Source organism: Cetorhinus maximus, chromosome 1 (assembly GCF_964194155.1).
Source record: "Cetorhinus maximus chromosome 1, sCetMax3.hap1.1, whole genome shotgun sequence".
NCBI classification, from domain to species: domain Eukaryota; kingdom Metazoa; phylum Chordata; class Chondrichthyes; order Lamniformes; family Cetorhinidae; genus Cetorhinus; species Cetorhinus maximus.
Window position 1 is genome coordinate 168,716,426 of NC_135879.1, and position 27,493 is coordinate 168,743,918.

The window sequence follows — 27,493 nt, forward strand, 5'->3', positions numbered from 1 at the left end:
TTTACCATGGAAAAGGACAGAGATAAGGCAAGAGTAAAAGTCTTGAACTGGGGGAAGGCAAATTTTGCAGAAATGAGAAGGGACTTGGCTGAGGTGGACTGGACAGCAATGTTGGAAGACAAAACAGTGGAAAACCAGTGGGAAGCACTAAAAAGCGAGATCCTAATTGTACAAAATAGACATGTCCCCTACAAATATAAGAGCGGTACTGCCAAATCTCGACCTCCCTGGTTGTCTAGAGGAATACAGGGGAAGATCAAACAGAAAAAGAAAGCGTTCGAAAGGCACAAAGAACTAAGCACTGCATAGCCTAGACGAATATAGGAAGTGCAGGGGCGAAGTAAAAAAGGAAATAAGGAAATCAAAGAGAGGGCATGAAAAAAGATTAGCAAGAAAAGTTAAAGATAGCCCAAAGATGTTTTACCAATACATTAATGCTAAAAGGTTAGTTAAGGAAAAAGTAGGTCCTATCAGAGATGAAGATGGGAACTTGTGTGTAGGTGCAGAGGCTGTGGGAAGGGTTTTGAATGAATATTTTGTCTCCGTGTTTACAAAGGAAAGGGAGGATGTAGATATAGTAGTCCAGGAGGAACACTGCGAGATATTGGATGGGATACTCATAAAGAGAGAGGAAGTACTCAAAGGTTTGAAAGCCTTGAAAGTCGATAAGTCACCAGGGCCAGATGGATTGTTTCCGAGGCTGCTGAAGGAAGTCAGGGAGGAGATAGCAGATGCTCTGAGGATGATTTTCCAATCTTCACTAGATACAGGGATGGTACCGGAGGACTGGAGAAATGCAAACTAGTTCCATTGTTTAAATAGGGATCAAAGGAAATGCCAAACAATTATAGGCCAGTTAGTCTTACATCGGTGGTGAGCAAATTAGTAGAATCAATCCTGAGAGATAGGATTAACTGTCATGTGGAAAGGCATGGACTAGTCAGGGCTGGTCAGCATGGATTTGTTAAAGGAAGGTCTTGCCTCACAAATTTGATTGAATTCTTTGAGGAAGTGACAAGAAGGGTTGATGAAGGTAGTGCAGTGGATGTTGTGTACATGGATTTTAGCAAGGCATTTGACAAGGTCCCACATGGCAAATTGGTCAGGAAAGTAAAAGCCCATGGGATTCAGGGTAATGTGGCAAACTGGATAAAAGGTTGGCTTTGTAACAGGAAACAAAGGGTAATAGTCGATGGATGCCCTTGCAAATGGAAAGTTGTCTCAATTGGTGTTCCACAGGGCTCGGTGTTGGGACCCTTGCTGTCTGTGTTATATATTAGCAATTTGAACGTGAACGTGGGGGGCACGATTGGGAAATTTGCAGATGGCACAAAGATTGGCCGAGTAGTGGATAGTGTAGAGGATAGCCATAATCTCCAAAACGATATAGATGGGTTGATGGAGTGGGCGGTAAAGTGGCAGATGGATTTTAACATAGAGAAGTGTGAGGTCATACATTTAGGGAGGTCAAACAGTTACAGGGATTACAAAATAAATGGGAATATACTAAGATGGGTAGATGAAGTAAGAGATCTTGGCGTACAAGTACACAGGTCCATGAAAGCAGCAGTTCAAGTAGACAAGGTGGTAAAGAAGGCATATGGAATGCTCTCCTTCATTGGCAGAGGTATAGAATATAAAAGTATGGATATAATGTTGGAATTGTATAAAACACTGATGAGGCCACAACTGGAGATTGTGTGCAGTTCTGGTCACCACATTACAGGAAGCACGTAATAGCTCTGGAGAGAGTGCAGAGGAGGTTTACAAGAATGTTGCCAGGGTTAGAAAAGTGTGGCTACGAGGATAGATTGGATAGGTTGGGGTTATTTTACCTGGAACAAAGAAGGCTGAGAGGTGACTTGATTGAAGTGTACAAAATTATGAGGGGAATAAATAGAGTGGACAGGATAAAATTGTTTCCCTTGATGGAGAATTCTAGAACCAGGGGACGTAGATTCAAGATAAGTGGCAGAAGGTGTAGGGGGGACATGTGGAAGAACTTTTTTACGCAGAGGGTAGTGGGCGTCTGGAATTCGCTGCCCAGGTTGGTGGTAGAGGCAGAAACTTTAAAATCTTTTAAAAAGTATCTGGATCTGCACCTAAAGTGCTGTAAGCTGCAGGGCTTTGGGCCGGGTGCAGGAAGGTGGGACTAGAAAGGGCACCTGGGTGTACTTGGGCTGGCATGGGCAAGATGGGCCGAATGGCCTCCTTCTGTGCTGTAACTTTTCTATGGTTCTATGGAGGTGGTGGATGGGGTGCCAATCAAGCGGGCTGCTTTGTCTTGAATGATGTCTAGACTAATAGACTAATACTAGACTAATACCAATCATGGACAGGTTGTCTTATGAGGAAAGGCTGGACAGGTTAGGATTGTGTCCATTGGAATTTAGAAGAGTAAGAGGTGACTTTAGTGAAACCTTTAAGATCCTGAGGGGTCTTGACAGGGTAGATGTGGAGAGGATGTTTCCTCTTGTGAGAGAATCTAGAACCAGGGGTCATGGTTTAAAAATAAGAACTCGCTCATTTTAGACAGAGTTGAGGAGACATTTTTTCTGTTGGAGGGTTGTGAGTCTTTGGAACTCTCTTCCCCAAAGGCGGTGGAAGTAGAGTCTTTGAATATTTTTAAGGCAGAGCTAGGGGGTGAAAGGTTATTGGGGGTAGGCAGCAATGTGGGGTTGAGGTTACAATCCAAACAGCCCTGATCTTAATGAATGGCGGAGCAGGCTCGTGGGGCTGAGTGGCCTACTCCTGCTCCTAATTCATATGGTCATATGTATGCAAGTTATGTCAACCTGCCTGACTGTTGATGCAGCTGCACTCATCCAGGCAAATGGAGAGTATTCCATCACACTCCTGACTTGTGCCTTGTAGTTGGTGGGCGGGCTTTGGAGAGCCGAGAGGTGAGTTACTCTCTGCAGAATTCCCAGCCCCTGAGCTGCTCTTGTCAATGTTACCACGGATGTTGATAATGGGGGCTTCAGTGGTAGTAATGCCATTGAATGTCATGTGGAGATGGTTGGATTATCTTTTGTTGGAGATGGTCATTGCCTGGCACTTATGTGGCATGAATGTTACTTGCTACTTATCAGCCCAAGCCTGAATGTTGTACAGGTCTTGTTGCATATGGGCATGGTGTTGGATCTGCACAAAATAAATATTTGTATTTACAAAACGACTTATCATGTCACAATGGGGGAAAGGATTTGTGCATGTGCAGGTTCAATCATGCTGTAGACAGTAGTAGTAAAAACAGTAGGGAATCTACAATTGATACAAAAGCAAAATACTACAGATACTGGAAATCTGAAATAAGAACCAAAAGAGCTGGAAAAACTTAACAGGTCAGATAGCACCCGTGGAGGGAAACATTTCAGGTTGATGGCCTTTCATCAGAACTAAAGAAAGATGAAAATGTTAAGAGTTTTTAAGCTAGTAGTTGGGGGGGAGAGCATGAAGAACAAAGGAGAAGGTCTGTGATAGGGTAGAAGTTGTCTTGTTTTTTGTTTCAATGATGCACACAGGCCATCAACATTGTAGCTGACCTAACTTTATTGATACACATTTTCCTAATATGAGCACATATCTGCAGAAACTGAATTCTATCAAGACTGGTTCCAACATGTACTACCTGACCTTCAACTCCCAGGTCAGGTGACCCCATATCGTGTACAGAGTAACATATAGTATCTAATACAGGAGTCCACAACCACAATCGGCTATTGTCATGACATTTCCCTTTTTAAAAAAAATTTGTACAACTCAAGTACGCAAAGTCTCTTATCTATTCTTTTTCACTCCGTTTTGATCAGTCTGTTTTGTCTTTTACTCGTCTCTGTATCTGTTTTTTTTTCAAAATTCTTCCACTGGATGTTCCGAATGGTGACAGAGGTGATTTTGAAGGACAAGGGGCCTTCTCCAGCTCTGTGTCACTATCACCCCTTCGATAGTTTTCAGGACTCTCAGGTTTTGTCTGGTTATCTGTTGCTTCACTGGTGCATTCTGGCTTTCTGGTTCAGAGCAGGGTTGTGTTTCATTTGTCTTCCGTAAGCATTTCCAGTTTCTGCTGTAATGTTGTCGTTTGGAGTCTGCTCTATGTAAGACCTTGATTTTCCTGTGATTCATGTGACAACAGCAGGATTCATGATCCCTTCATGCTGAATCCTCACAGTCTCTCCCGTGTTCAGGTCAGGCAGAGGTCGGGCCTCGATCAAAGTATTGTTTCTGCTTCTGCTGCCTCAGTTTGAGCAGGTCCTGCACCACGTAGCTCACTGGCTGTGGAACTAACAGGTGGCGTGCAGTTGGAAGTTTAGTTCTTAGTCTTCTCCCCATCAGGAGCTGTGCTGGAGATGATCTGATGACCTCTAATGGAGTATTCCTGAAATCCAGCGGAACCAGGTAGGGGTCTCTTCTGTCCGCCTTTGCCTTCTTCAACAGGTGTTTTATGGTATGTTCCACCATTCCGTTGGATTGTGGATATTTGGGATTTGACTTGGCGTGGCAAAACTCCCAATCCTGTGAATATTTGCGAAACTCAGTGTCTGAGAATTGTGGACCATTATCTGAGATGAGCGCTTCAGGTATGCCATGGCGAGCAAAAATTGCTTTTAAATGATTTATTACAGTGGTGCTCTTACTATCATTTCTCAGCAGCACAGACTCATAGAAACCTTGAGTAATACTGTACTGCTAGCAGGTACTCACTGTTGTCAAATGTGAACAAGTCCACTCCAATTTTTTGCCAGGGCCTCTCTGAAATAGAACGTGGTTGAAGTGGTTCTTATTGTTGCGACTTACTGTACTTTTGGCAATCTGCACACATATTCACCATTCCCCCAATTTGTGCTCCCATTCCAGGCCAATCCATTACATCTCAGGCTCTTCTCCTACCTGTTTCTATCCCGAAGTGACTTGCATGTATGCGCTGCAGCATTTCTTTCCTCAATGTTGTAGGAATTATGATCTTTTCTCCCCTCAAAAGTATTCCTTCTGCTATGTGAAGCTCCTCATGAAAGTTCCAGTACTCTTGTACAGCCGAAGGGGCTCTGCTCCAATGTGTGGGCCAGCCAGTTTGCACAATCCACTGCAGTTTTCTCAGGGTGGTGTCATTCTTGGTTACTTCCCTGATCTCGTCCATTTCAGTTACAGCCACAGTTAAGTTCTTTCTCAGCATGTGAACCTGTGCTTCCGTTTCTTTGTCCTCTTCCTCCGTAATGGGTAGGTATGCACGTGACAGAGTGTCTGCGATGTACATTTCCTTGCCTGGTTTGTATTTAACTCTGATCTGGTACTTCTGCAAACGCATTAGTAATCTTTGGACTCTTGGTGGTGCAAAGTTCAGGGGCTTTTTAAGTATAGTTTCCAAGGCTTATGATCAGACTCTACCCACATGTCTTTGCCATAGACAACTGCCAAACACAATTGCTAGCATTTCTTTCTTTATTTAAGCATACCACTGCTGTGCTTCAGTCATTGCCTTTGAAGCGTATGCCACTGGTGCCTCATTTTGCAAAAGGACAGCTCCCAGGCCAGTCTTTGAAGCGTCCACTGAGATCTTGACCGGCTGACTGACATCGTAGTACTTTAACACTGGTGCCAGTGTTAGTGTTCTCTTCAGGCTGGCCAAAGCTTTCTGGTGACTTTGTTCCCAGTGCCATTCCACAACATTTTGTAGAAGTTCTCTGAGAGGTGCTGTCAGGTCTGACATGTTCGAAATGAATTTCCCAAGATAGGTCACCATTCCCAAAAATGGACACATGTTAACACATGTCCCGAGTGCTTGATTTCATGAAGACCTATTTTGCACTTTCTCTTCTTCAACAAGATTGTTTTCTCTAGCTCTGGCCAGCACCTGCCTCAGCCTGTGGCTGTGTTCTTCTCATGAGGCTTCCCAGGCCAGCACATCGTTGATATAGGTTTCTACGCTCTCTAACCCTTCAAACAGCTGCTTCATTGACCCGTGGAACACCTCCTGGTGGAGCTGAATTAATACCAAAAGGTAAGCATAAAAACCTGTATCGCCCGAATGGTGTGTTGAAGGTACCCAATAGAAGCTGTGTTCATCCAGCTCGACCTGCCAGAAACCTGAACTCACATCCAAGACTGAATAGTATTATAGTATTCAGCATTGGCTATTTTACACGTGATCTCTTCTACTGACGGCAGCTGGTAATGCTCTCTTTGTAATACCTGGTTTAGGTCTCTGGGATCCAGGCAGACTCACAGATTCCCATCTGATTTTTCTACAATTACAATTGGATTAACCCATTTTGTTGGTTCTTTAATTTTCTCGATGATGTGAAGTTTCTCCATTTTGTCCAACTCTCCTTTCAGTCGATCTCTCAGCATTACCGGTATTTTCCTGGGCAGATGTATTTTGGGTGTCACAGTTTTGTCAATCTTGATGGTGTGTTCTCCTTTTAGGCAGCCATTTCCCTGGAACATATCTTTATACTTGGTCAGGATGTCATCAGTGGTGACAATCATTTGTCTCTTGATTAGCTTCAGATTTTCACAAGCTTTGATTCCAAGAATGGGCTTTGCATCAATTTTCACCACTATGAATGGAAGTGCTTGAGACTGGTTTTTGTAGTTCACTTTAAGTGTGCACTTGCTTTTTACAGCAAATTTTTTCGCCTGTACAAGTGGACAGCTTCACTTTTGTTTTAATTAGCTGTTTTTCTTTGCTTATCTTACAATACAGGCTTATGGGAATGACACTTGCTTGTGCACCTGTGTCAAGTTTGAAATTCACCATTACATTGGCAATTTTAAAATCAACCTTCCATTCATTTTCTTTGGAATTTGTTGGAACTTTAGAAGTTCAGTTTCAGTGTCTGTGTCAATTGTGCGCGCTTACTTCAATTTACACATCTTAGCAAAGTGATTTAGTTTTTTACAGTTCTTACACTGCTTTCCGTAGGCTGGACAACTACGTGGTAAATGCTCTGTTCCGCATCGGCTGAATTTAAATGTTTTAATAGCTGTTTTACATTCAGGCTGTCTATTTGTTCTTTCTCAGGGCTATTTCTGCTTAACTGCATCTAACTGCTTGACCATGTGAAGCTTAACATCTTCTGCCATCTGTTTAATCTGGCATATCATTGTCTCTGCTGCTCTCCAGATATTTATTGCTTTCTCCAGCGTGAGATCAACTTCTCTCAAAAGCCGTTCTCTCAGAGAGTCATTTGTGATCCCACAAGTTATTCTATCTCAGATGAGTGATTCTTCAAGCTATCCAAATTAACATGATTTAGCACGTTTTCTCAGCTCAGTTACACACTGACTAATGTTGGCACTGCCTTGCGTGCACATAAAAAATCGGTATCTTTCATATGTGATGTTTTTCTTAGGGCTGCAGTAGGCTTCGACTTTTCTTTCAAGTCATTTCGTTTCTCATCACTTTTAAATGTAAATGTGTTATAGACTTCTAGGACTCCTTCCCCTGCTATGTGAAGAAAGACTGTACCTGAGGGTCTTTTTTATCACTGCCTGTCACTGTGAGGAACCTCCTCCAGTATTCAGCGAGATTGCCCTCCAAACTGAGTGGTTTCAGAACCTCCATTGTTGCGTTTAGTTTACTTCTGACACCATGTCTTGTTTTTTATTTCAATGGTGCATACAGGCCATCAACATTGTAGCTGAGCTAACTTTATTGATAACACATTTTCCTAACATGAACACATATTTGCAGTAACTGAATTCTGTCAAGACAGGTTCCAACATATGCTATCTGACATTCAACCCCCAGGTCAGATGATCCCATATCTAGTACAGAGGATCGGATCATATCTAATACAGGAGCCCACAAACAAATCCAGCTATTATCATGACAGAGGTCTGGATAGATTAGATAACAAAAGATTTCATGATGCAACAGCCAAAGAGTGGTAATGAGTACAGTAAAGAAACAAAGCTTGTGTCCAAATGGGGCATGAATTGATAAATAAAAGATATCTGAAAGCAACATGAAGGGATGAAGAAAGAAACAAGATAAAGACCAACCCAGCAAAACAAAAAAAGGGAAAAAACATAGACAAGACACAGGCAGGGGTTATGATCTAAAGTTGTTGAACTCAATGTTAAGTCCAGAAGGCTGTAGAGTGCCAAGTCAAATGTTGAGGTAATGTTCTTTGAGCTTGTGTTGACCTTCACTGGAACACCAAAGCAGGCCACATAGAGAAAGGTCAGCATAGGAACAAGGTGGAGAATTCTGGAAGCTCGGAATCGTGCTTGTGGACTGAACAGAGGTATTCTGCAAAGCAACCATCCAGTTCGCATTTGGTCCCCCCCAATGTGGAGCAGGCCACATCATGAGCAGTGATTTTTTTTTAATACTCGTTCACAGGATGTAGGCATCACTGGCTAGGTCAGCATTTTATTGCCCATCCCTAATTGCCCTTGAGAAGGTGGTGGTGAGCTGCCTTTTTGAACCACTGCAGCCCATGTGGTGTAGGTACACCCATAGTTAGGGAGGGAGTTCCAGGATTTTGACCCAGTGACAATGAAGGAATGACGATATAGTTCCAAGTCAGGATGGTGTGTGGCTTGGAGGGGAACTCAGGTGGTGTTGTTGAAGACAACAATGGATTAGCTCCTTGTTTGAGCTTCTGCTGGAGTTACAAATTTTGATGGGAGCAGGCAATCACATAGCTCAATTGAGAAGTAAAGCATAATAAAGATATGTATCCCACACCTACAATGGGGGAAGAGATAAATGCCTGATGACCTCAAGACTCAGATAATGGAAGGAGATCAGCTCCAATGTGGTGTAAATACAAGGATCAGAGGTGTTAAAGACTGGCATTCTCGAGGCCAATTACCAGCAGACGACTTATGTCTTTCACAGAAACCCTTCCTTTTTTAAAAAAGGGGAATATCAAGGATGAAATCATAAGTTGCCAATCAGAACTAAAGGTTTGGAGTATTGCCAAATTTGGGAAAGCAGTTAGCCAGGCCAGCAGCTGAAATGGTATATTTCGGAACAGAAATCGTAGGACCCCACTGTTTCTGTAGGCAGTCAAGGAAGTTGGTAGGGTCTGGTCATCTCCACCAAGTGACCTACAAGGCCTTCAGAAAACCAGCCGAGGAGTGATTGTAAATATTAAGCTAGGATAGAAAGATTAAGTATTAAGTTAGGAACTGGGGGTTTGGGGTTAGCCTCTAACATGACAGGGTTCCTGGTAACAAAACTGTAATTGTAACTGTATTTCATGATTGCTGAGTGCAGCCCTTCTCTGAGGGCTGCAGGTAATTCAATAAAGCAAACGTGAATTATCGGAAGAAACTTGTCTCTCTGGTCATTCTGTTCAAGCCATACACCTGTGAATCTGGTGTTACGAACATGAATGTGGTGAGGGTCTCTGTGGAAGAAAGGGAGTCCCCTGCTGTGTTCTCATGCATCTGTTGGCCTTGTCCTTTGAGGTGGTAGAGTTTGCAGGTTCAGAAGGTGCAATTGAAGGAGACCTGGTGAGTTGCTGCAGTGCATTTTGTAGAATCTACAATTCTAGGTGGTACACACTGCTGTCGCTGTGCATTGGTGGTAGAGTGAGTGGATGTTGGAGTTGGTGGATGGAGTGCAGATCAAGTGGACTGCTTTATAAATAAAAGGTGTGGCTATGGGTATCCGCATGGGCCCCAGTTATGCCTGTTTCTTTATGAGGTATGTGGAACATTCCTTATTCCAGTCCTACTCAGGCCCCGTCCCACAACTCTTTTTTCGGTACATCGATGACTGTTTCAGTGCTGCTTCATGCTCTTGTCTGGACCTGGAAAAATTTATCAATTTTGCTTCCAATTTCCACCCCTCCATCACCTTCACATGCATCTCCGACACTTCACTTTCCTTCCTTGACCTCTGTCTCAATTTCTGGTGATAGACTGTCCACCAATATTCATTACAAGCCCACCGACTCCCACAGCTACCTCAACTACAGCTCCTCACACCCTGCTTCCTGTAAGGATCCCATCCCATTCTTTCATTTCCTTCGCCTCTGTCGCATCTGTTCCAATTAAGCCACTTTCCAAAACAGCACTTCTGACATGACTTCCTTCTTCCTTAACCAAGGTTTCCCACCCACTGTGGTTGACAGGGCCCTCAACTGTCTGACCCATCTCCTATGCCTCTGCCCTCACACCTTCCTCTCCCTCCCAGAATCATGGCCTCACTTTTCACCCCACCAGCCTCCGCATTCAAAGGATCATCCTCCACCATTTCCACCAACTCCAGCATGATGCCACCACCAAACACATCTTCCCTTCACCCCCCTTGTCGGCATTCCATAGGGACCGTTCCCTCCGGGACACCCTGGTCCACTCCTACATCTCAATCCCCTCCCACAGCACCTTCCCATGCAATCGCAGAAGGTGCAACACCTGACCCTTTACCTCCTCCCTCCTCACTGTCCAAGGACCCAAAAACTCCTTTCAGGTGAAGCAGCGCTTCACTTGCACCTCCTTCAATTTGGTCTACTGCATTCGCTGCTCCCAATGTGGTCTCCTCTACATTGGAGAGACCAAACACAGACTGGGTGACCGCTTTGCAAAACACCTTCAGTCTGTCCGCAACCATGACCTTTTCTGTCGCTTACCATTTCAACATACCACCCTGCTCTCATGCCCACATGTCCATCCTTGGCCTGCTGCAATGTTCCAGTGAAGCTCAACGCAAACTGGAGGAACAGCACCTCATCTTCCGATTAGGCACTTTACAGCCTTCTGGACTTAACATTGAGTTCAACAACTTCAGACGATGAACTCACTCCTCTAGCCTCACCTCTTTTTTAATCCAACTTTTTCTATATTCCTTTTCATTTTTATTTTTTATCCACTTATTTTTATTTATTTTCATTTCTATTCATTGTTTTATCCCCACTTTTTATCTTATTTTCAATCTTTTTTCCCACCACTATCCCCTCCCCCCACCCCGCCCCCACAAGTGCCATCTGCCTCTTGTTCATGTTGTTCTTTCTAGAGTGCTTATCCTTGTCCTGCTATTATCACATTCTGCTTTCTGACATTAATGGCATCATCAGCACATCCTTTAGCCAGCACCACCACCATTAACACCCCTTTGTCCTTTTGTTCATGAGATCTTTGACAATCTCTCCTTTGCCCCCACCTAAATCTGGCCTTCTATCCAGCTTCACCTGCTCCACCCCCTTTAAAGAGTATAAATTAATAATCTCATTTTTACTTCTCTTTAGCTCTGAAGAAGAGTCATACGGACTCGAAACATTTACTCTGTTTTTTTTTCTCCACAGATACTGTTAGACCTGCTGAGTTTTTCCAGAATTTTCTGTTTTTGTTTCAGATTTCCAGCATCCGCAGTATTTTGCTTTTGTCCTGGATGGTGCTGAGCTTCTTGAGTGTTGATGGAGCTGTACTCATTCAGGCAAGTGGAGAGTATTCCATTACACTCCTGACTTGTGGACAGGTTTGGGGAGTCAGGAGGTGAGTTACTACCTGCAGAATTCCCAGCCTCTGACCTGCTCTTGTAGCCACGGTATAAATATGGTTGGCCTAGTTCAGTTTCTGGTCAATGGTAACACCCAGGATATTGATGGTGAGGGATTCAGCATGGCAATGCCATTGAATATCAAGGGGAGATGGTTAGATACTCTCTTATTGGAGATGGTCATTGCCTGGCACTTTTGTGGTGCGAATGTTACATTTCCCTTTTTCAGCCTAAGCCTGAGTGTTGTCCAGGTCTTGCTGCATAGTGGCACAGACTGCTTCAGTCTCTGAGGAGTCATGAATGGTGCTATACGTCGTGCAATCATCAGGGAACATCCACACTTCTGACCTTATGATGCAAGAATGGTCATTGATGAAGTTGCTGAAGATGGTTGGGCCTAGGACACTACTCTGAGGGACTTCTGCAATGGTGTCCTGGAACTGGGATTATTGATATTCAGGAGCCACAACCATCTTCCTTTGTTTTAGGTATGACTCCAACCAGTGGAGAGGTTTCCCCTGATTCCCATTGACTCCAGTTTTGTTAGGGCTCCTTGATGCCACACTCAGTCAAATATGGCCTTGATGTCAAGGGCAGTCACTCACCTCACCCCCTGAGTTCAGCTGTTTTATCCGTATTTGGACTAAGGCTGCAGGGAGGTCAGGAGATGAGTGGCCCTGACAGAACCCAAACTGGGCATCAATGAGCAGGTTATTGCTAAGCAAGTGCCGCTTGATAGCACTGTTGAAGACCCCTTCCATTACTTTACTGATGATGGAGAGTAGACTGATGGGGCGGTAATTGGCCGGGTTGGATTTGTCCAGAACATACTTGGGCAATTTTCCACATAGCCAGGCAGATGACTGTGTTGTAGCTGTACTGGAACAGTTTGGCTAGGGGCGTGGCAAGTTCTGTTCATCGGAATAGATGTGACCAAGCTGGAGAAACTGGGAGAATGGAATGGAATCCTTAAAGGAAGCAGGGTGTGGGGAAGAGTAGTTGAGATACCTATGGGAGTCTGTGGGTTTGTAGAGATTATTAGTTGATAGCCCAGCTCCAGAAATGGAGACGGAAGTTGAGGAAGGGAAGGGAAGAGCCAGAGATGGACCAGCTGAAGTTGAGAGTTGGGTGGGAATTGGAAACAAAGTCAATGAAATTTTCCAGTTCATGGTGAGAGCAGGGGATGGCACCAATACAATCATCAATGTACCAGAAAAATAAATGAGAGGGGGGCCTGACTGGAATAGTTAATATTCCACATATGCTACATAAATAGCAGACTTAACTGGGACCATGAGAGTACTCATACATATACTTTTTATTTGGAGGAAGCGAGTGAAGTGGAGGTGATGTATAATTGATATCTGACTATGTAGCATTGTGTGATTGTTAGGGTTCTGTAGGGGGTAATTGCCAGAGGCTGAAACTGCTTCTATACTTTGAGCTTATTCGGTTCAACTTTGATTGGGGCACTGTAGTCAGTGAGCTTCCCCTGTGGTTACATATAAATCTAGCTCTATGATCCTGCAACTGGGAATATTGGAACTTGTGTACTAACTGCTGGGAAAATCTGCCTCACAGAATATAACCTAAACAAGTGCCAGTGTAAAAGTCAGGACAGTGGAATACAACAGCGTGATATGTAGCAGAGAATTTTTCTTACAATAACACAAAATATTCAAGCAAAATTGTTCAAAATAATTTGGTTTTGGTTCTCTGTTGTTCTTTAGAATTATGTACACATCGTATTTGCTGGTCTGACAACATTTCTGTGGTTCAGGTTTGTGCATTTTTTTGCTGATTCGAGTCTTATCTGAAGAATTTATAAATTCTTCAGGATTTTCTTTGCTGTTCTGTGTTTTGAAGTTATGTTTGCTCACATAAATACTGAGTTTTTCTGTGTGTGCATGTGGGAAAGAACGTTGATGGAACATTTGTTAAATGATCGAGCTAGATATTTTTTAACATTCAAGCTGTTTTAAATTGCAAGCTTTGTTCAAATGTATGGCTTTGGAATGGAACCTTTTAGTGCAATCCTCCATGGTTTTTGCATCTCTAATGGCAGTAATGGAGGGTCAACTGATTATAATTGATCTACCGTGACTGGTAATTAGCCATCAGATTTGCTTTGAATCTGATACCACATGGTCTAAAATCACTGATTTGTTGCTGAAGGCAATTTTCTAAGTGAACAGTGAAAATTTGGCTGCCACCTTTTACATATTCCCTTCCCCTTTGACTAGTTTAGGTTCAAATGCTTTGGCCACTGGATAGAGACTGGCTGTAGCATCAAACCAGCCTAAACAGCATGCATTGGTAGGCTACTTGCTCAAAATATCACAACCAAAGCCTCTCCTTCCATGCTAAAGTCCGTAAATAGATCTTCGTAAATTTATTTTCTTTGCTGCACCTCTCCCACAGTGTTTATGTATAAAGTCATCACCCTGTCATGGTCACCTCTAGACTCTTAAGGTTCCATTCATAGGCCTTCATTTTCCTTGTTCACATGCTTCCCCTTACAAAGTGTATTCATAGGTATGAGTCCAGCTTTCATATGTATTGCTATGATCCTGGACCAGACCACCAAGTTTTTGGTACAATCCAGTTAGGGACCAATATTTTTTTATTTAAAGTAGACAAAGCTTGAGATTCAAGACACTTGTTAAGAAAATAAAGCCACATGGGCTTTGAACAAATAAAAATAAACTTTACTATACAAGGTCAGAAAGATAAAACAATTTACAATATCTTTCTTATACCCTGACATTCAGGGTTAATATGAGGTACATGTGTATTAACAGGCAAACAGTGGTCTAACACACCACACTGCACAATAAATGGCAGAAGCCACCAAGACAGATTCTGCAGATTTCTCAACAACCCACTCAAACGGCAGTAAACATTGTGAGTAAACCAATCTCGTTGAAGCTCTGTCTCTCTCACAAGGGACAGTCTTCAGCTTCGAACATCCTGACTTGGAATTCGCTCCAAAAGTCCCTTCAGCTCAGACGGCCTCAGCAACCACCTTGCAGAGTTTCAATCTTGTCTCCCAAGACTCTGTTCCCCTGAATTCCTGAGTCTTTACTCCAGCACCAAATCACAAGCACAACTTCAGCTCATTGGCCTTGCTGAGCAGAACACTACTGCTCCAACGGCTCACAGCACGGATTCACCAGCCTTCTGCTGCCTCATTCGATTGCCAGTGCTTCTCCTGAGCCCTCACCACTTAAAGTCTGTGAACTGCAACCCTTTTTCTGCATGGAGCCTCTTTCTCTGCTCCTTTTACTTCCTAACAGGGACCTCTTCCTGTCCCATCTTCATGTCCCCTTTCTGAGACTCCCTTTTGGGACCTCTTCCTGTCCCCTGCCTGGGACTCTCTTCAGATTTATGGCACACCACTCCCAGTCACATGAATGGGGTTTTCACGCCATCTTCTTTTTGCACAGATGCACTGGGCCCATCCTCGGCTCAAAGAGCTACAAAAATGCTGGATCATGCATGGGTCGCCCACTCCCAGCCCATGCATGGTAGAAACTCCTGAGGCATACTCAGAGTTGTAGTTTCCAGCCTTTACTCTTGACAAGGTAAATTTGGATCTCATGGCTGTGTGTTGATGTAAATTACAGTCAAAATGGATTCAGAGAGGGAAGACCCTGCCTGAGTTCCTTGAGGAAGTGAGAGCCCTTAGGAAGTGGTGCCTCTCGATTTCCAGAAGGCATTTGACAAATTCTTCATGAAAGGTTTTACTTAAGATCAAAGTTATGAACATTTAGGGGACAGAGAGAAGTTGGCTATAGAGTACAACAGATATTTGTTTCAGGAGCTACATTGGAATGATTTTCAGTGCCATTGTGATGCCAGGCGATACCTGGCATTCATCCCAGTGATTGGCTGATTGAATCAAACAGCATGTTCCTTCGGTTGTTCGTATTAGACAGAGTACCAACTGTACTCAACCAACCCATGCTTGCAAAACCCAAAACAACATTTCTACTTTTAGATGTGATTCTGAGATTGGACAACACTTGCTGAACAATCCTGAGAGTGCTAAAGGCTACACTCAAAACCAATTTAAGATAATTAGTCGAGCTTGTAACGTAGTTTATTTACGCTTGCTGGGAGCGACATACATTCATACGCAGGGATATGTTCTCTGCGAACAAAAGGGGTATATTCAAGTCTTGCACCTTTTCACAAAATCACAGAATCTTAACGGCACAGGAGGCCATTCGGCCCATCATGTCTGCACTGGCTCTCCAAATGAGCATTATGACCTAGTGCCATTGCCCTGCCTTTTCCATGTACCCTTGCACATGGTTTCTACTCAAATAATCATCTAATATCCTCTTGAATGCCTCGATTGAACCTGCCTCCACCACACTTCCAGGCAGTGCATTGCAGACCTGACACATTTGTTGTGTGAAAAAGTTTTTTCTCACGTCACACTTGCTTCTTTTTGAATTATGTGGGAGCTTTGGGAGCCTATAGTTCCCCATTGCTTTCTCCATGACAATGTCACAACCAACTAGAGTCAACTTGCCAACTAATCAGCACCCTTTTCTCCAGTCGTAAAAATTGTTGTGATTGTTTGAAATTTTGGTATTCTTGTGTTTGTCCTGATGAGTGCAAGACGAAAAGCTACAGCAGCATGACTCTCTTTTCAGCACTGTTGAATATATTGGCTCCTAAATGAAGCAACTTAGAATGTTTTATTTTGTGCCTCCCTAACTGTCTCGCCATTTCTTAAATTGGTAATCAGTTTTTTAAAAATATCTCCTCCTTTAAGGTTCAATCCTATCCCTTTGACCAATCCTTTGGTCACCAGTCCTAAGTAGCTTGGTATCAACTTTTGGCTGGTAACACTCCTGTGAAGAATTTTAGTTTTACTAAGCTAATGGTGCTATATAAATGCAAGTTCTGGTTATTGTTAAAGATATTGTACAGGTTATTATTGTTGGTTTACACCAGGGTAAGTTTCCACAAATGCCTGGAGCCAGCCACTTTCTCCTCCAGCTGACCAATTTTCATTCATGAACTATGGTGAGTAAGTATTTAAAGTTCTATAATGCCTTTCATAACCTCAGGATATCCTAAAACATTTCATAACCAATGAAGTACTCTTCAAATGTAGTCGTTGTTAGGGAAACACATTTTGGCTGATCTATTGCAGCAAGACCCTACAAACAGCAATGAGTTTAAAAACCAAATTATCTGTTTTATATATATTTCTTGAGGGGTAAAAGCATAAGGAATAGGAGCAGGAGTAGGCCTTTGGCCTCTCAAGCCTGCTCTGTCATTCAATAAGATCATAGCTGATCTGACTGCGGCCTTAACTCCACTTCCCTGCCTGTCCCCCATAACACTTGACTTCCTTGTCAATCAAAAATCTGCTGAACTCAGCCTTGAATATATTCAATGGCCCAGCTTCTACTGCTTTCTAGCTAGAGAGAAGAAATTCCTCTTTTCTTTCTATCTAAAGTGGGAAACCCCTTATTTTGAAACCGTGCCCCTAGTTCTAGATTTCCCCACAAAAGGAAACATTCTCTCTTGCAAATATCTACTCTGTCAAGTCCCTTAGAACCTTATATGATACAATTAGATTACCTCTCATTCTTCTAAACTCCAGGACAAAGCAGTCCACTTGATTGGCACCACATCCACAAACATTCACTCCCTCCACCACCAACTCACAATAGCAGCAGTGTGTACCATCTACAAGATGCACTGCAGGAATTCACCGAGGCTCCTTTGACAGCACCTTTCAAACCCACAACTACTACCACCTAGAAGGACAAGGGCAGCAGATAGATGGGAATACCACCAGCTGGAAGCTCCCCTCCAAGTCACTCACCATCCTGACTTGGAAATATATCACCGTTCTTTCACTGTCACTGGGTCAAATCCTGGAACTCCCTTCACAACAGCACTGTGGGTTTCCGTACACCGCATGGACTGCAGCGGTTCAAGAAGGCAGCTCACCACCACCTTCTCAAGGGCAGCTACGGATGGGCAATAAATGCTGGCCCAGCAAGCGAAGCCCACATCCCGTGAATGAACAAAAAAAAAGGTGCCACATAAAAGGTTATTGCACAAGATAGGAGCTCACGGTATTGGGGGTAATATATTAGCATGGATTGAGAGTTGGTCAACACACAGAAGACAGAGTCAGGATTAATGAGTCTTTTTCAGGTTGGAAAGACGTAACTAGTGGAGTGCTGCAAGGATCAATCCTAGGGCCTTAATTATTTACTGTCTATACTAATGACTTGGAGGAGAGGGCAGAGTCTAATGTATCCAAATTTGCTGATGATACAAAAATAGATGCAAGGGCATGTTGTGATGAGGAATTAAGGAATCTACAAGGGGATATAGACAGGTTGAGTGAGTGGGCAAAAGCTTGGCAGTGTGTACCATCTACAAGATGCACTGCAGGAATTCACCAAGGCTCCTTTGACAGCACCTTTCAAACCCACAACAACTACCACCTAGAAGGACAAGGGCAGCAGATAGATGGGAATACCACCACCTCCATGTTCCCCTCCAAGTTTAATGTAGGAAATGTAGGCAAATGGAATTTTGGTCTGTTTTGCTAAGGGGTTGAAGTTTAAAAATAGGGAAGTTTTGTTGCAAGTGTACAGGTGAGGCGCACCTGGAATACTATGTACAGTTTTGGTCCCCATATTTAAGAAAGGATGTACTGGCATTGGAGGCTGTTCAAAAGAGATTCACTAGGCTGATTCCTGGGATGAAAGGGTTGACTTATCAAGAACGGCTAAACAGGTTCGGCCTTTATTCATTAGAGCTTAGATGAATGAGGGGTGATCTTATTGAAACGTACAAGATTCTAAGGGGGCTTGACAAGGTAGATGTTGAGAAGATGTTTCCACTAGTGAGGGAATCTGGAACTAGGGGACATAGTTACAGAATAAGGGGACACTCATTTAAAACTGAGATGCGAAGCAATTTCTTCTCTCAGAGGGTAGTGAATGCCTGGAATTCTCTATCCCAGAGAGTTGTGGAGACTAGGCCACTGAAAGTGTTTAGAGGAGGTAGATAGATTTTTGAAATATTGGGGAGCTGAGGGCTATGAGGAGCTGGCACGAAGGAGGAGTTGAGGTCTGGGCCAGATCAGCCATGATCTGCCGAAGGGTCGTGAAGACTCGAAACGTTAACTGATTTCTTCTCCACCGATGCTGCCAGACCTGCTGAGTTTTTCCAGGTAATTCTGTTTTTGTTTTGGATTTCCAGCATGCGCAGTAGCTTTTAGCTTTTTGTTTTTAACAGCCACGATCTTATTGAATGGCGGGGCAGGCTTGAGGGGCTGAGTGGCCTACACCTGCTCCTATTTCTTATGTTCTTACGTTCTAATAGTACCGCAATTCTACTCTTCCCACACACCAGACAATCTCAGATTTTCCAGCATTATATTCCACCTGTCAATTTTTTGGGATGTGGGTATCGCTGGCAAAGCCAGCATTTGTTGCCCATCCCTAATTTCCCTTGAACTGAATGGTTTGCTCGGCCATTTCAGAAGATAGTTAAGAGTCAACCACATTGCTGTTGGTCTGGAGTCACATGTAGGCCAGACCAGGTAAGGATGGCACATTCGTGAACCAGATTGGTTTTTACAACAATCGATGATAGTTTCATGGTCACCATTATTGAGACTAGCTTTCAGTTCCAGATTTTATTGATTAAATTTAAATTCCACCAGCTGCTGTGGTGGGATTTGATCTCATGCTCCCAGAGGATTACCTTGGGTCTCCGGATTACTAGTCCAGTGACATTTCCATTATGTAACCATCTCTGCCCCTGTCCGCCCACTGCCCTGCCCCCACCAACAACCCCCCCCCCCCCCCACCCCCGCCACCCCGGCCCCCGAACGTATTGTAACCTATCTACATCCCTTTGCAGACTCTATTCTCCTCACAACTTAATTTTCCGACTATCTTTGTATCCTCAGCAAATTTGGCTACAATAAAGTTGGTCCATTCATCCAAGTTATTAATATAGATTGTAAACATATGAGGCCCCAGCACTGATCTCTGTTATTTTTTTAAATTCGTTCATGGGATGTGGGATTCACTGGCTAGGCCAGCATTTATTGCCCATCCCTCATTGCCCTTGTTCAGAGGGCATTTAAGAGTCAACCACACTAGTCACAGTTTGCCAACCTGAAATGGCACTCTTATCCCAACTCTCTGTTTCCTAACAAATTGCCAATCCTCTATCCATGCTAAAAAATTACCCCAACACCATGAGCTCTTAACTTGTGTGGTAACCTTTTATGTAGCACCTTATCAAATGTCTTTTGGAAATTGAAATACACTACATCTACTGATTTTCCTTTGTCCACTCTGCTTATTACATCCTCAAAGAACATGAATAAATTTGTCAAACACTATTTCCCTTTGGCGCCTTTCCAGAATCGAGCGAATTTTGGAAGATTACAAACAATGCATCCACTTTTTCTGCACCCACTTCTTTTAAGACACTGGGATACAGGCCATCAGGTCCAGGGAACTTGTCAACCTTTTAAGCCCCATTAATATTCTTGCTACATTTTCTCCAGTGATAGTAATTGTTCTAATTTCCTCCCTTTTTGTTTTTGCCTCAAGAGCACAATTCTAAAAGGGGTGCAGGAGCAGAGAGCTGGAGGTATATTTGCACAAATTGTTATATGAGTCAGGGAGAGGTTGAGAAAGTGGTTAAAAGCTATACAGGGTTCGGGGTTTTATAAATAGAAGCATTTTTTATTATTATTCTTTTGTAGGATGCGGGGGACGCTGGCAAGGCCAGCATTTATTGACCATCCCTAATTGCCCTTGAAAAGGTGGTGGTGAGCCACTCTCTTGAACCACTGCAGTCCATGTAGTGTAGGTACACACACACTGCTGTTAGGAAGAGAATTCCAGGATTTTGACCCAGCAACAGTCATATAGTTCCAAGTCAGGATCATGTGTGGCTTGTAGTGGAACTTGCAAGTGATGCTGTTCCCATGTATCTGCTGCCCCTAATTGTCCTTCTAGGTGGCAGAGGTTTGGAAAGTGCTGTCAACGGAGCCTTGGTGAGTTGCTGCAGTGCATCTTGTAGATGGTACACATGCTGCCACTGTGCACTGATGGTAGAGGGAGTGAATGTTTAAGGTTGTGGACGGGGTGCCAATCAAGTGGACTGCTTTGTTCTGGATGGTGTTGAGCTTCTTGAGTGTTGTTCGAGCTGCACCCATCCCAGAGTATTCGATCACACTCCTGACTTGTGCCTTGTAGATGGTGGACAGGCTTTGGGTAGTAAGGAGGTGAGCTAGTCGCCGCAGAATTTCCAGCCTCTGACCTGCTCTTGTAGTCAGAGTATTTATATGGCTAGTCCAGTTCAGGTTTGGGTCAATGGTAACCTCCAAGGTGGTGAAAGTGGGGGATTCAGTGATGATAATGCCATTGAATATCAAGGGGAGATGGTTAGATTCACTCTTGTTGGAAATGGTCATTGTCTGGCATTTGTGTGGCGCAAATGTTGCTTGCCACTTACCAGTCCAAGACTAAATGTTGTCCAGGTCTTGCTGCATATGGTCATGGGCTGCTTCAGTATTTGAGGAGTGGCAAATGGTACTGAACATTGTACAATCATCAGTGAACATCCCCGCTTCTGACCTTATGATGGACGGAAGGCCATTGATGAAGCAGCAGAAGATGGACATACTGTGCAAAAGCAAGGAAGTTATGACGAAGCTTTATAAATCTCCGTGTTGGCCTGTACTGGAATATTGGCACCACACTTTAGGAAGGACATGAAGGCATTAGAGTAGAGAAAAAGATTGACAAGAATGGTTCCAGGGACAAAAACAAAAATAAAAATACCTGGAAAAACTCAGCAGGTCTGACAGCATCTGCGGAGAGGAATACAGTTAACGTTTCGAGTCCGTATGACTCTTCAACAGAACTAAGGAAAAATAGAAGAGAGGTGAAATATAAGCTGGTTTAAGGGGGGGGTGGGACTAGTAGAGCTGGATAGAGGGCCAGTGATAGGTGGAGATTGTCAAAAGATGTCATAGACAAAAGGACAAAGAGGTGGTGACGGTGGTGATATTAGCTAAGAAATGTGCTAATAGGTGACATTAAGGGTAGAAAGCAGGACGAGCAAGGTACAGATAGCCCTAGTGGGGGTGGGGTGGGGCGAAGGGATCGAAATAGGCTAGAAGGTAGAGATAAAACAATGGATGGAAATACATTTAAAAATAATGGAAATAGGTGGGAAAAGAAAAATCTATATAAATTATTGGAAAAAAGGGGGATCAGAAAGGGGGTGGGGATGGAGGAGAGAGTTCATGATCTAAAGTTGTTGAACTCAATATTCAGTCCGGAAGGCTGTAAAGTGCCTAGTCGGAAGATGAGGTGCTGTTCCTCCAGTTTGCGTTGAGCTTCACTGGAACATTGCAGCAGGCCAAGGACAGACATGTGGGCATGACAGCAGGGTGGAGTGTCGAAATGGCAAGTGACGGGGAGGTCTGGGTCATGCTTGCGGACAGACTGAAGGTGTTCTGCAAAGCGGTCACCCATTCTGCGTTTGGTCTCTCCAATGTAGAGGAAACTTCATTGGGAGCAGTGAATGCAGTAGACTAAATTGAGGGAAGTGCAAGTGAAATGCTGCTTCACTTGAAAGGAGTGTTTGGGCCCTTGGATGGTGAGGAGGGGGGAAGTAAAGGGACAGGTGTTGCACCTTCTGCAGTTGCATGGGAAGGTGCCGTGGGAGGGTGTTGAGGTGTAGGGGGTGATGGAGGAGTGGACCAGGGTGTCCCGGAGACGACAAACCCTGCGGAATGCCGCCGGGGGGGTGAATGGAAGATGTATTTGGTGGTGGCATCATGCTGGAGTTGGCGGAAATGGCGGAGGATGATCCTTTGAATGCGGAGGCTGGTGGGGTGATAAGTGAGGACAAGGGGGACCCTATTTTGGTTCTGGGAGGGAGGAGAAGGTGTGAGGGCAGATGCGCATGAGATGGGCCGGACACGGTTGAGGGCCCTGTCAACCACCGTGGGTGGAAAACCTCGGTTAAGGAAGAGGGAAGACATGTCAGAGGAACTGCTTTTGAAAGTGGCATCATCAGAACAGATGCGATGGAGGCAAAGGAACTGAGAGAATGAGATGGAGTCCTTACAGGAAGCGGGGTGTGAGGAGCTGTAGTCAAGGTAACTGTGGGAGTCGGTAGGCTTGTAATGAACATTGGTGGACAGTCTATCACCAGAAATTGAGACAGAGAGGTCAAAGAAGGGAAGGGAAGTGTCAGAGATGGACCATGTGAAAATGATGGAGGGGTGGAAATTGGCAGCAAAATTAATAAATTTTGCCAGGTCCAGACGAGAGCATGAAATAGCACTGAAGTAGTCATCGATGTACCGGAGAAAGAGTTGTGGGAGGAGGCCGTAGTAGGACTGGAACAAGGAATGTTCCACATACCCCATAAAGAGGCAGGCATAACTGGGGCCCATGCGGGTACCCATAGCCACACCTTTTATTTGGAGGAAGTTGGAGGAGTTTAAGGAGAAATTGTTCAGTGAGAGAACAAGCTCAGCCGGATCGAGAAGAGTAGTGGTGGATGGGGATTGTTCGGGCCTCTGTTCGAGGAAGAAGCGGAGAGCCCTCAGACCATCCCGGTGGGGGATGGAGGTGTAGAGGGATTGGACGTCCATGGTGAAGAGGAGGCGATTGGGGCCAGGGAACTGGAAATTGTTGATATGATGTAGGGTGTCAGAGGAATCGCGGATGTAGGTGGGAAGGGACTGGACAAGGGGAGAGAGAATGGAGTCAAGATAGCAAGAAATGAGTTCCACGTGGCAGGAACAGGCTGACACGATCGGTCTGCTGGGACAGACCTGTTTGTGGATTTTGGGTAAGAGGTAGAAGCGGGCCGTCTGAGGTTGGAAGACTATGAGGTTGGAAGCTGTGGAAGGAAGATCTCCAGAGGAGATGAGGTCAGTGACAGTCCTGGAAACAATGGCTTGATGGTTAGTGGTGGGGTCATGGTCCAGGGGGTGGTAGGAGGAAGTGTCTGCGAGTTGATGCTCAGCCTCTGCGAGGTAGAGGTCAGTGCGCCAGACAACAGCAGCACCACCCTTGTCAGCAGGTTTGATGACAATGTCAAGGTTGGACCTGAGAGAATGGAGTGCAGCAAGTTCAGAGAGAGACAGGTTAGAGTGGGTGAGAGGAGCAAAGAAATTGAGATGACTGATGTCACGCCGACAGTTCTCAATGAAAAGATCAAGAGAAGGTAAGAATCCAGAGGGAGGGGTCCAGGTGGAGGGAGAATATTGGAGGCGGGTAAAAGGATCCATTGAACAGGGAGAGGACTCCTGCCCAAAGAAGTGAGCACAGAGACGAAGGTGGCGGAAGAAGTGTTCAGCATTGTGCCGAGCCCGAAATTCATTGAGATGAAGGCGTAAGGGTATGAAACTGAGTCCTTCGCTGAGCATTGAACGTTCAGCATCAGAGAGGGGAAGGTCAGGGGGTATGGTGAATACACGGCCGGGGCTGGGATTGGAAGACGGGATGGGGACAGAGGGACGGGCAGGGGTGGAGGGTCCTGAATGGGTGTTGGTGTCGATGAGTTGTTGAAGTTGATGGTTCCAGGGACTTTAGTTACATGGATAGATTGGTGAAATTGGGGCTATTCTTTTTATAGAAGAGAAAATTGATAGGAGATTTGATAAAGGTGTTGAAAATGATGAGTGGTCTGGACAGAGGAGGTGAAGAGCAAGTGTTCACTATTGGCAGAAGGGTTGATAAGCCAACAGAACCAATGGCGATGAGAAGGAGCTTTTTTAGGCAGCGAGCTGTTTGGATAAGCAATGCACTGCCACAGTGTTTGGTGGAGGCAGATTCAATCAGTTTTCAAAATATGTAATTGGATAATTATCTGAAGAGAAAAATAATACACTATGAGAAAAGGCAGAGAGGGGAACGAGCTGAGTTGCTCTTGCAGAGAGCAAGCGTGGGCAAAATTCAGGCGCCTCAAGGTCACGTGCAAGAGAGAGAGACCGGTTCCTTTACGGTACCTGCCGAGGCATCACGTGGTGTCTGTCTGGCCTGAGCTCTGTGAATCATAGAATGGTTACAACATAAGAGGTAACCCATTCTATGATTCACACTGAGCTCAGCCTAGACAGACACCACGTGATGCCTCGGCAGGGACCGTAAAGGAACCGGTCTCTCTCTCGCACGTGACCTTGAGGATCCTGCCGGGAGCCGGCTTCACTGGAAACTTTTACCGGGAAGGCAGCAAAATGCTAACAGGCGGAAAAACGGCTATTTTTTTTATTTTTGTTAAAGGTAAAGTTGACCCGACTGCAACACTTTTAAGCGACAATTTGTTGCTAACTGTCTAGGCAGAACAGCCTTCTGGGAATAGTAGTTCTACTGACGTCGGCTGGGGCATTGGGCCGCGCCTGCGCAGACGGAGAGGGTGGTCGGGCTGGACCCGCGCTTGCCGGGGTTGGAACCTGGAACCAGGTGAGGCTGGGCACCTGCTGCTTTCAGCTGCATTTTGGGTGGGTGGGGGGGGGGGGACATAGCTACTGCTTAATAATAGCTACTGCTTAAGTCTTAATCATTTAGAGAAATAGCAATACTGCAAATCCCATTGAAACCAAGTGTGAGGTAGGGGAGGGAGTAGGTCAGTCTCTGGAGCAGACAGAAACATTTCTTGCTTCAGTAATACAGAAACTTTTGCTTTCTCAAGTAGCGATTTTCATTTGGCAACATGATGAGCAAGTTCACCTTCCTCATCCTAGTGCATTTGGGTTCTGTGTCACTAAGATAGCCGGAGTAAAATCAGACGGACACCCACCCGAATCACGTTCTAGCGACCACTTTAGTTATAGGACCAGACAGGATTAAATTTGTTTTTGATCAGTTTTCCTTTCTCCCTCCCCTATTCCCGGTGACTTTTGAAGAAGCTCATTGCCACTGGCGATAGGTGACACTTTGGCATTATAATAGGCAAAGTAAACCAGACCTTACATTTAAAGTTTATTGGAATTGAGATTTATGCGGATACAGCAGAAAAAACGTTAACCACACCCCCGCCCGCCCCCCAAGCTAAGAGGTCAAGATAGGCTTTCCCGTACCTGTTTAGAAGTTGTGCTGTTTATATCGCTGTACAATTGGTTCGGTCTTGTGCGTTCAGTAGTCGCAAAGAGCACATTTACACAATCTTTCTTTGGTTTCTTGAATTTGAAATCAATTCCACAGTTGGCTTCTGATCTAGAGTGTGTACAAAAGTATGATCGTTGGGTTAAGGATGACTCTTAGATTTGTGTGCGCCCGGCTGAACTTTTAAGGAAGAAACCTTTGAATACGGAACTGTTAGTACATCTAAATATAACTTGCTGGGCGTTGCTTTTCTTAGTCTGACATCCTAATGTGTGTCCATTTGATGTCCTGCTATACACACAAACTTGAGTTACACTGTTTCTGCTTTGTAGTGGTTCCAAAGTAGCAGTTTCTACACAAGCCAGTAATCGTAACTATAATTTGGAACTAATAGACAGAGTTGGGATAAGGGGGGCATTAGGATGACAACCTGTAACAATTATTTACAATATCTATTAATGAGTTGGATGAGAAAACTGAATGTATTATCGCCAAGTTTGCGGATGATACAAAAAATAGGTGGGAAGGGAAGTGGTGAGGATGACAGTCTACAGAGGGATATAAACAGGTTAAGTGAGTGGGCAAAAGCTTGGCAGATGGAATGTAATGTGGGAAAATGTGAGGTTATGCACTTTGGCAGGAAGAATAGAGGAGCTGAATATTACTTAAATGGAGGAAGACTGAAGAAAGCTGCAGCAAAGAGGGATTTGGGGTTCCTCATGCATGAATCCTAAAATACTAGCATACAAGTTCAGCAGGTAATGAGAAAGGCAAATGGGATGTTGGTCTTTATTTCAAAGGGAATGGAGTATATAAAATAGGGAAGTCTTGCTAAAGCTATACAAGGCACTAGTTAGATCACACCTAGAATACTGTGGACAGTTTTGGTCCCCTTATCTAAGAAAAGGTATACTGGCATTGAAGGCAGTCCAGAGAAGGTTCACTAGGTTGATCCTGGGTATGGAGTGATTTTCTTGAGGAGAGGTTGAGTAGTTTAGGCCTGTACTCATTGGAGTTTAGAAGAATGAGTGGTAACCTTATTGAAACATATAAGATTCTTAGGGGGCTTGACAGGGTAGATGCTGAGAGGTTGTTTCCCTTTGTGGAAGAGTCTTGGAACAGAGGGCATAATCTCATTGTAAGGGGTCACCCATTTAAAACAGATAAGGAATTTTTTCTCTGGGGGTTGTTAATCTGTGGAATTCTTTACTGCAGAGGGCTGTAGAGACTGGTTCGGTAAGTATATTCAAGGTGGAGATAGACGGTTTTTAATCAGTAAGGGAATCAAGGGTTTTGGGGAAAAGGCAGGACAGTGGAGTTGAAGATTATCAGATCAGCCATGATCTCATTGAATGGTGGAGCAGACTCGATGGGCTGAATGGTCTACTTCTATGTCTTATGGTCTGTCCTGGAGATTGAACTTGAGAAGTTTTGACATGTTAATTTTGTACTCTTGCAATTGGACTGTTCTGGAAAAGGTAGGTTGTAAATGATAGGATTGTGGCTTGAATTGTTTGAAATTTCATTGAAATCATTAATAGCTAATGGTAAAAAATGCAGAAAATCAGAGGGAGAAGACTTTTTAAAATTTTTAAAATACTGATTGGATTAGTCCAGATGCCATAGTAGCTAGTTGTGATCACTGAACAAATGAAGTTAGTTCCAGCTTTTAAACCACATCTTTGGTGGTCACTGCTGGCAGTTGGAAGCATAAGGTTGTGTTTAAAAACCCTGGGTTGAGGGAGGGGGAAAAAGAGCAAGGAGTTCTGGAAGTCTGTTGAAAAGAGCTTGAGTAGCACTGACTTCAAATTTCACTTCCATTATATACATATACAAACCTTCCAGTGAGAAAGAAAGACTCTAGGAAAAGGATACCCCATCTGTGGCTAACAGA

At 44.1% G+C, this 27,493-nt stretch overlaps 2 protein-coding genes across 2 annotated transcripts in view; one reads left to right on the forward strand and one right to left on the reverse strand.

The window, feature by feature from the left end:
* ddx4 (DEAD (Asp-Glu-Ala-Asp) box polypeptide 4) overlaps nt 1-25,737 on the reverse strand; it is a 169,080-nt gene extending 143,343 nt beyond the window's left edge. The window contains exon 1 of the mRNA XM_078549653.1: nt 25,575-25,737. The gene's annotated coding sequence lies outside the window, so the exon portion shown is untranslated. The remainder of the gene's footprint in view (nt 1-25,574) is intronic.
* slc38a9 (solute carrier family 38 member 9) overlaps nt 24,943-27,493 on the forward strand; it is an 83,553-nt gene continuing 81,002 nt past the window's right edge. Inside the window, exon 1 of the mRNA XM_078549684.1 lies at nt 24,943-24,957. The gene's annotated coding sequence lies outside the window, so the exon portion shown is untranslated. The remainder of the gene's footprint in view (nt 24,958-27,493) is intronic.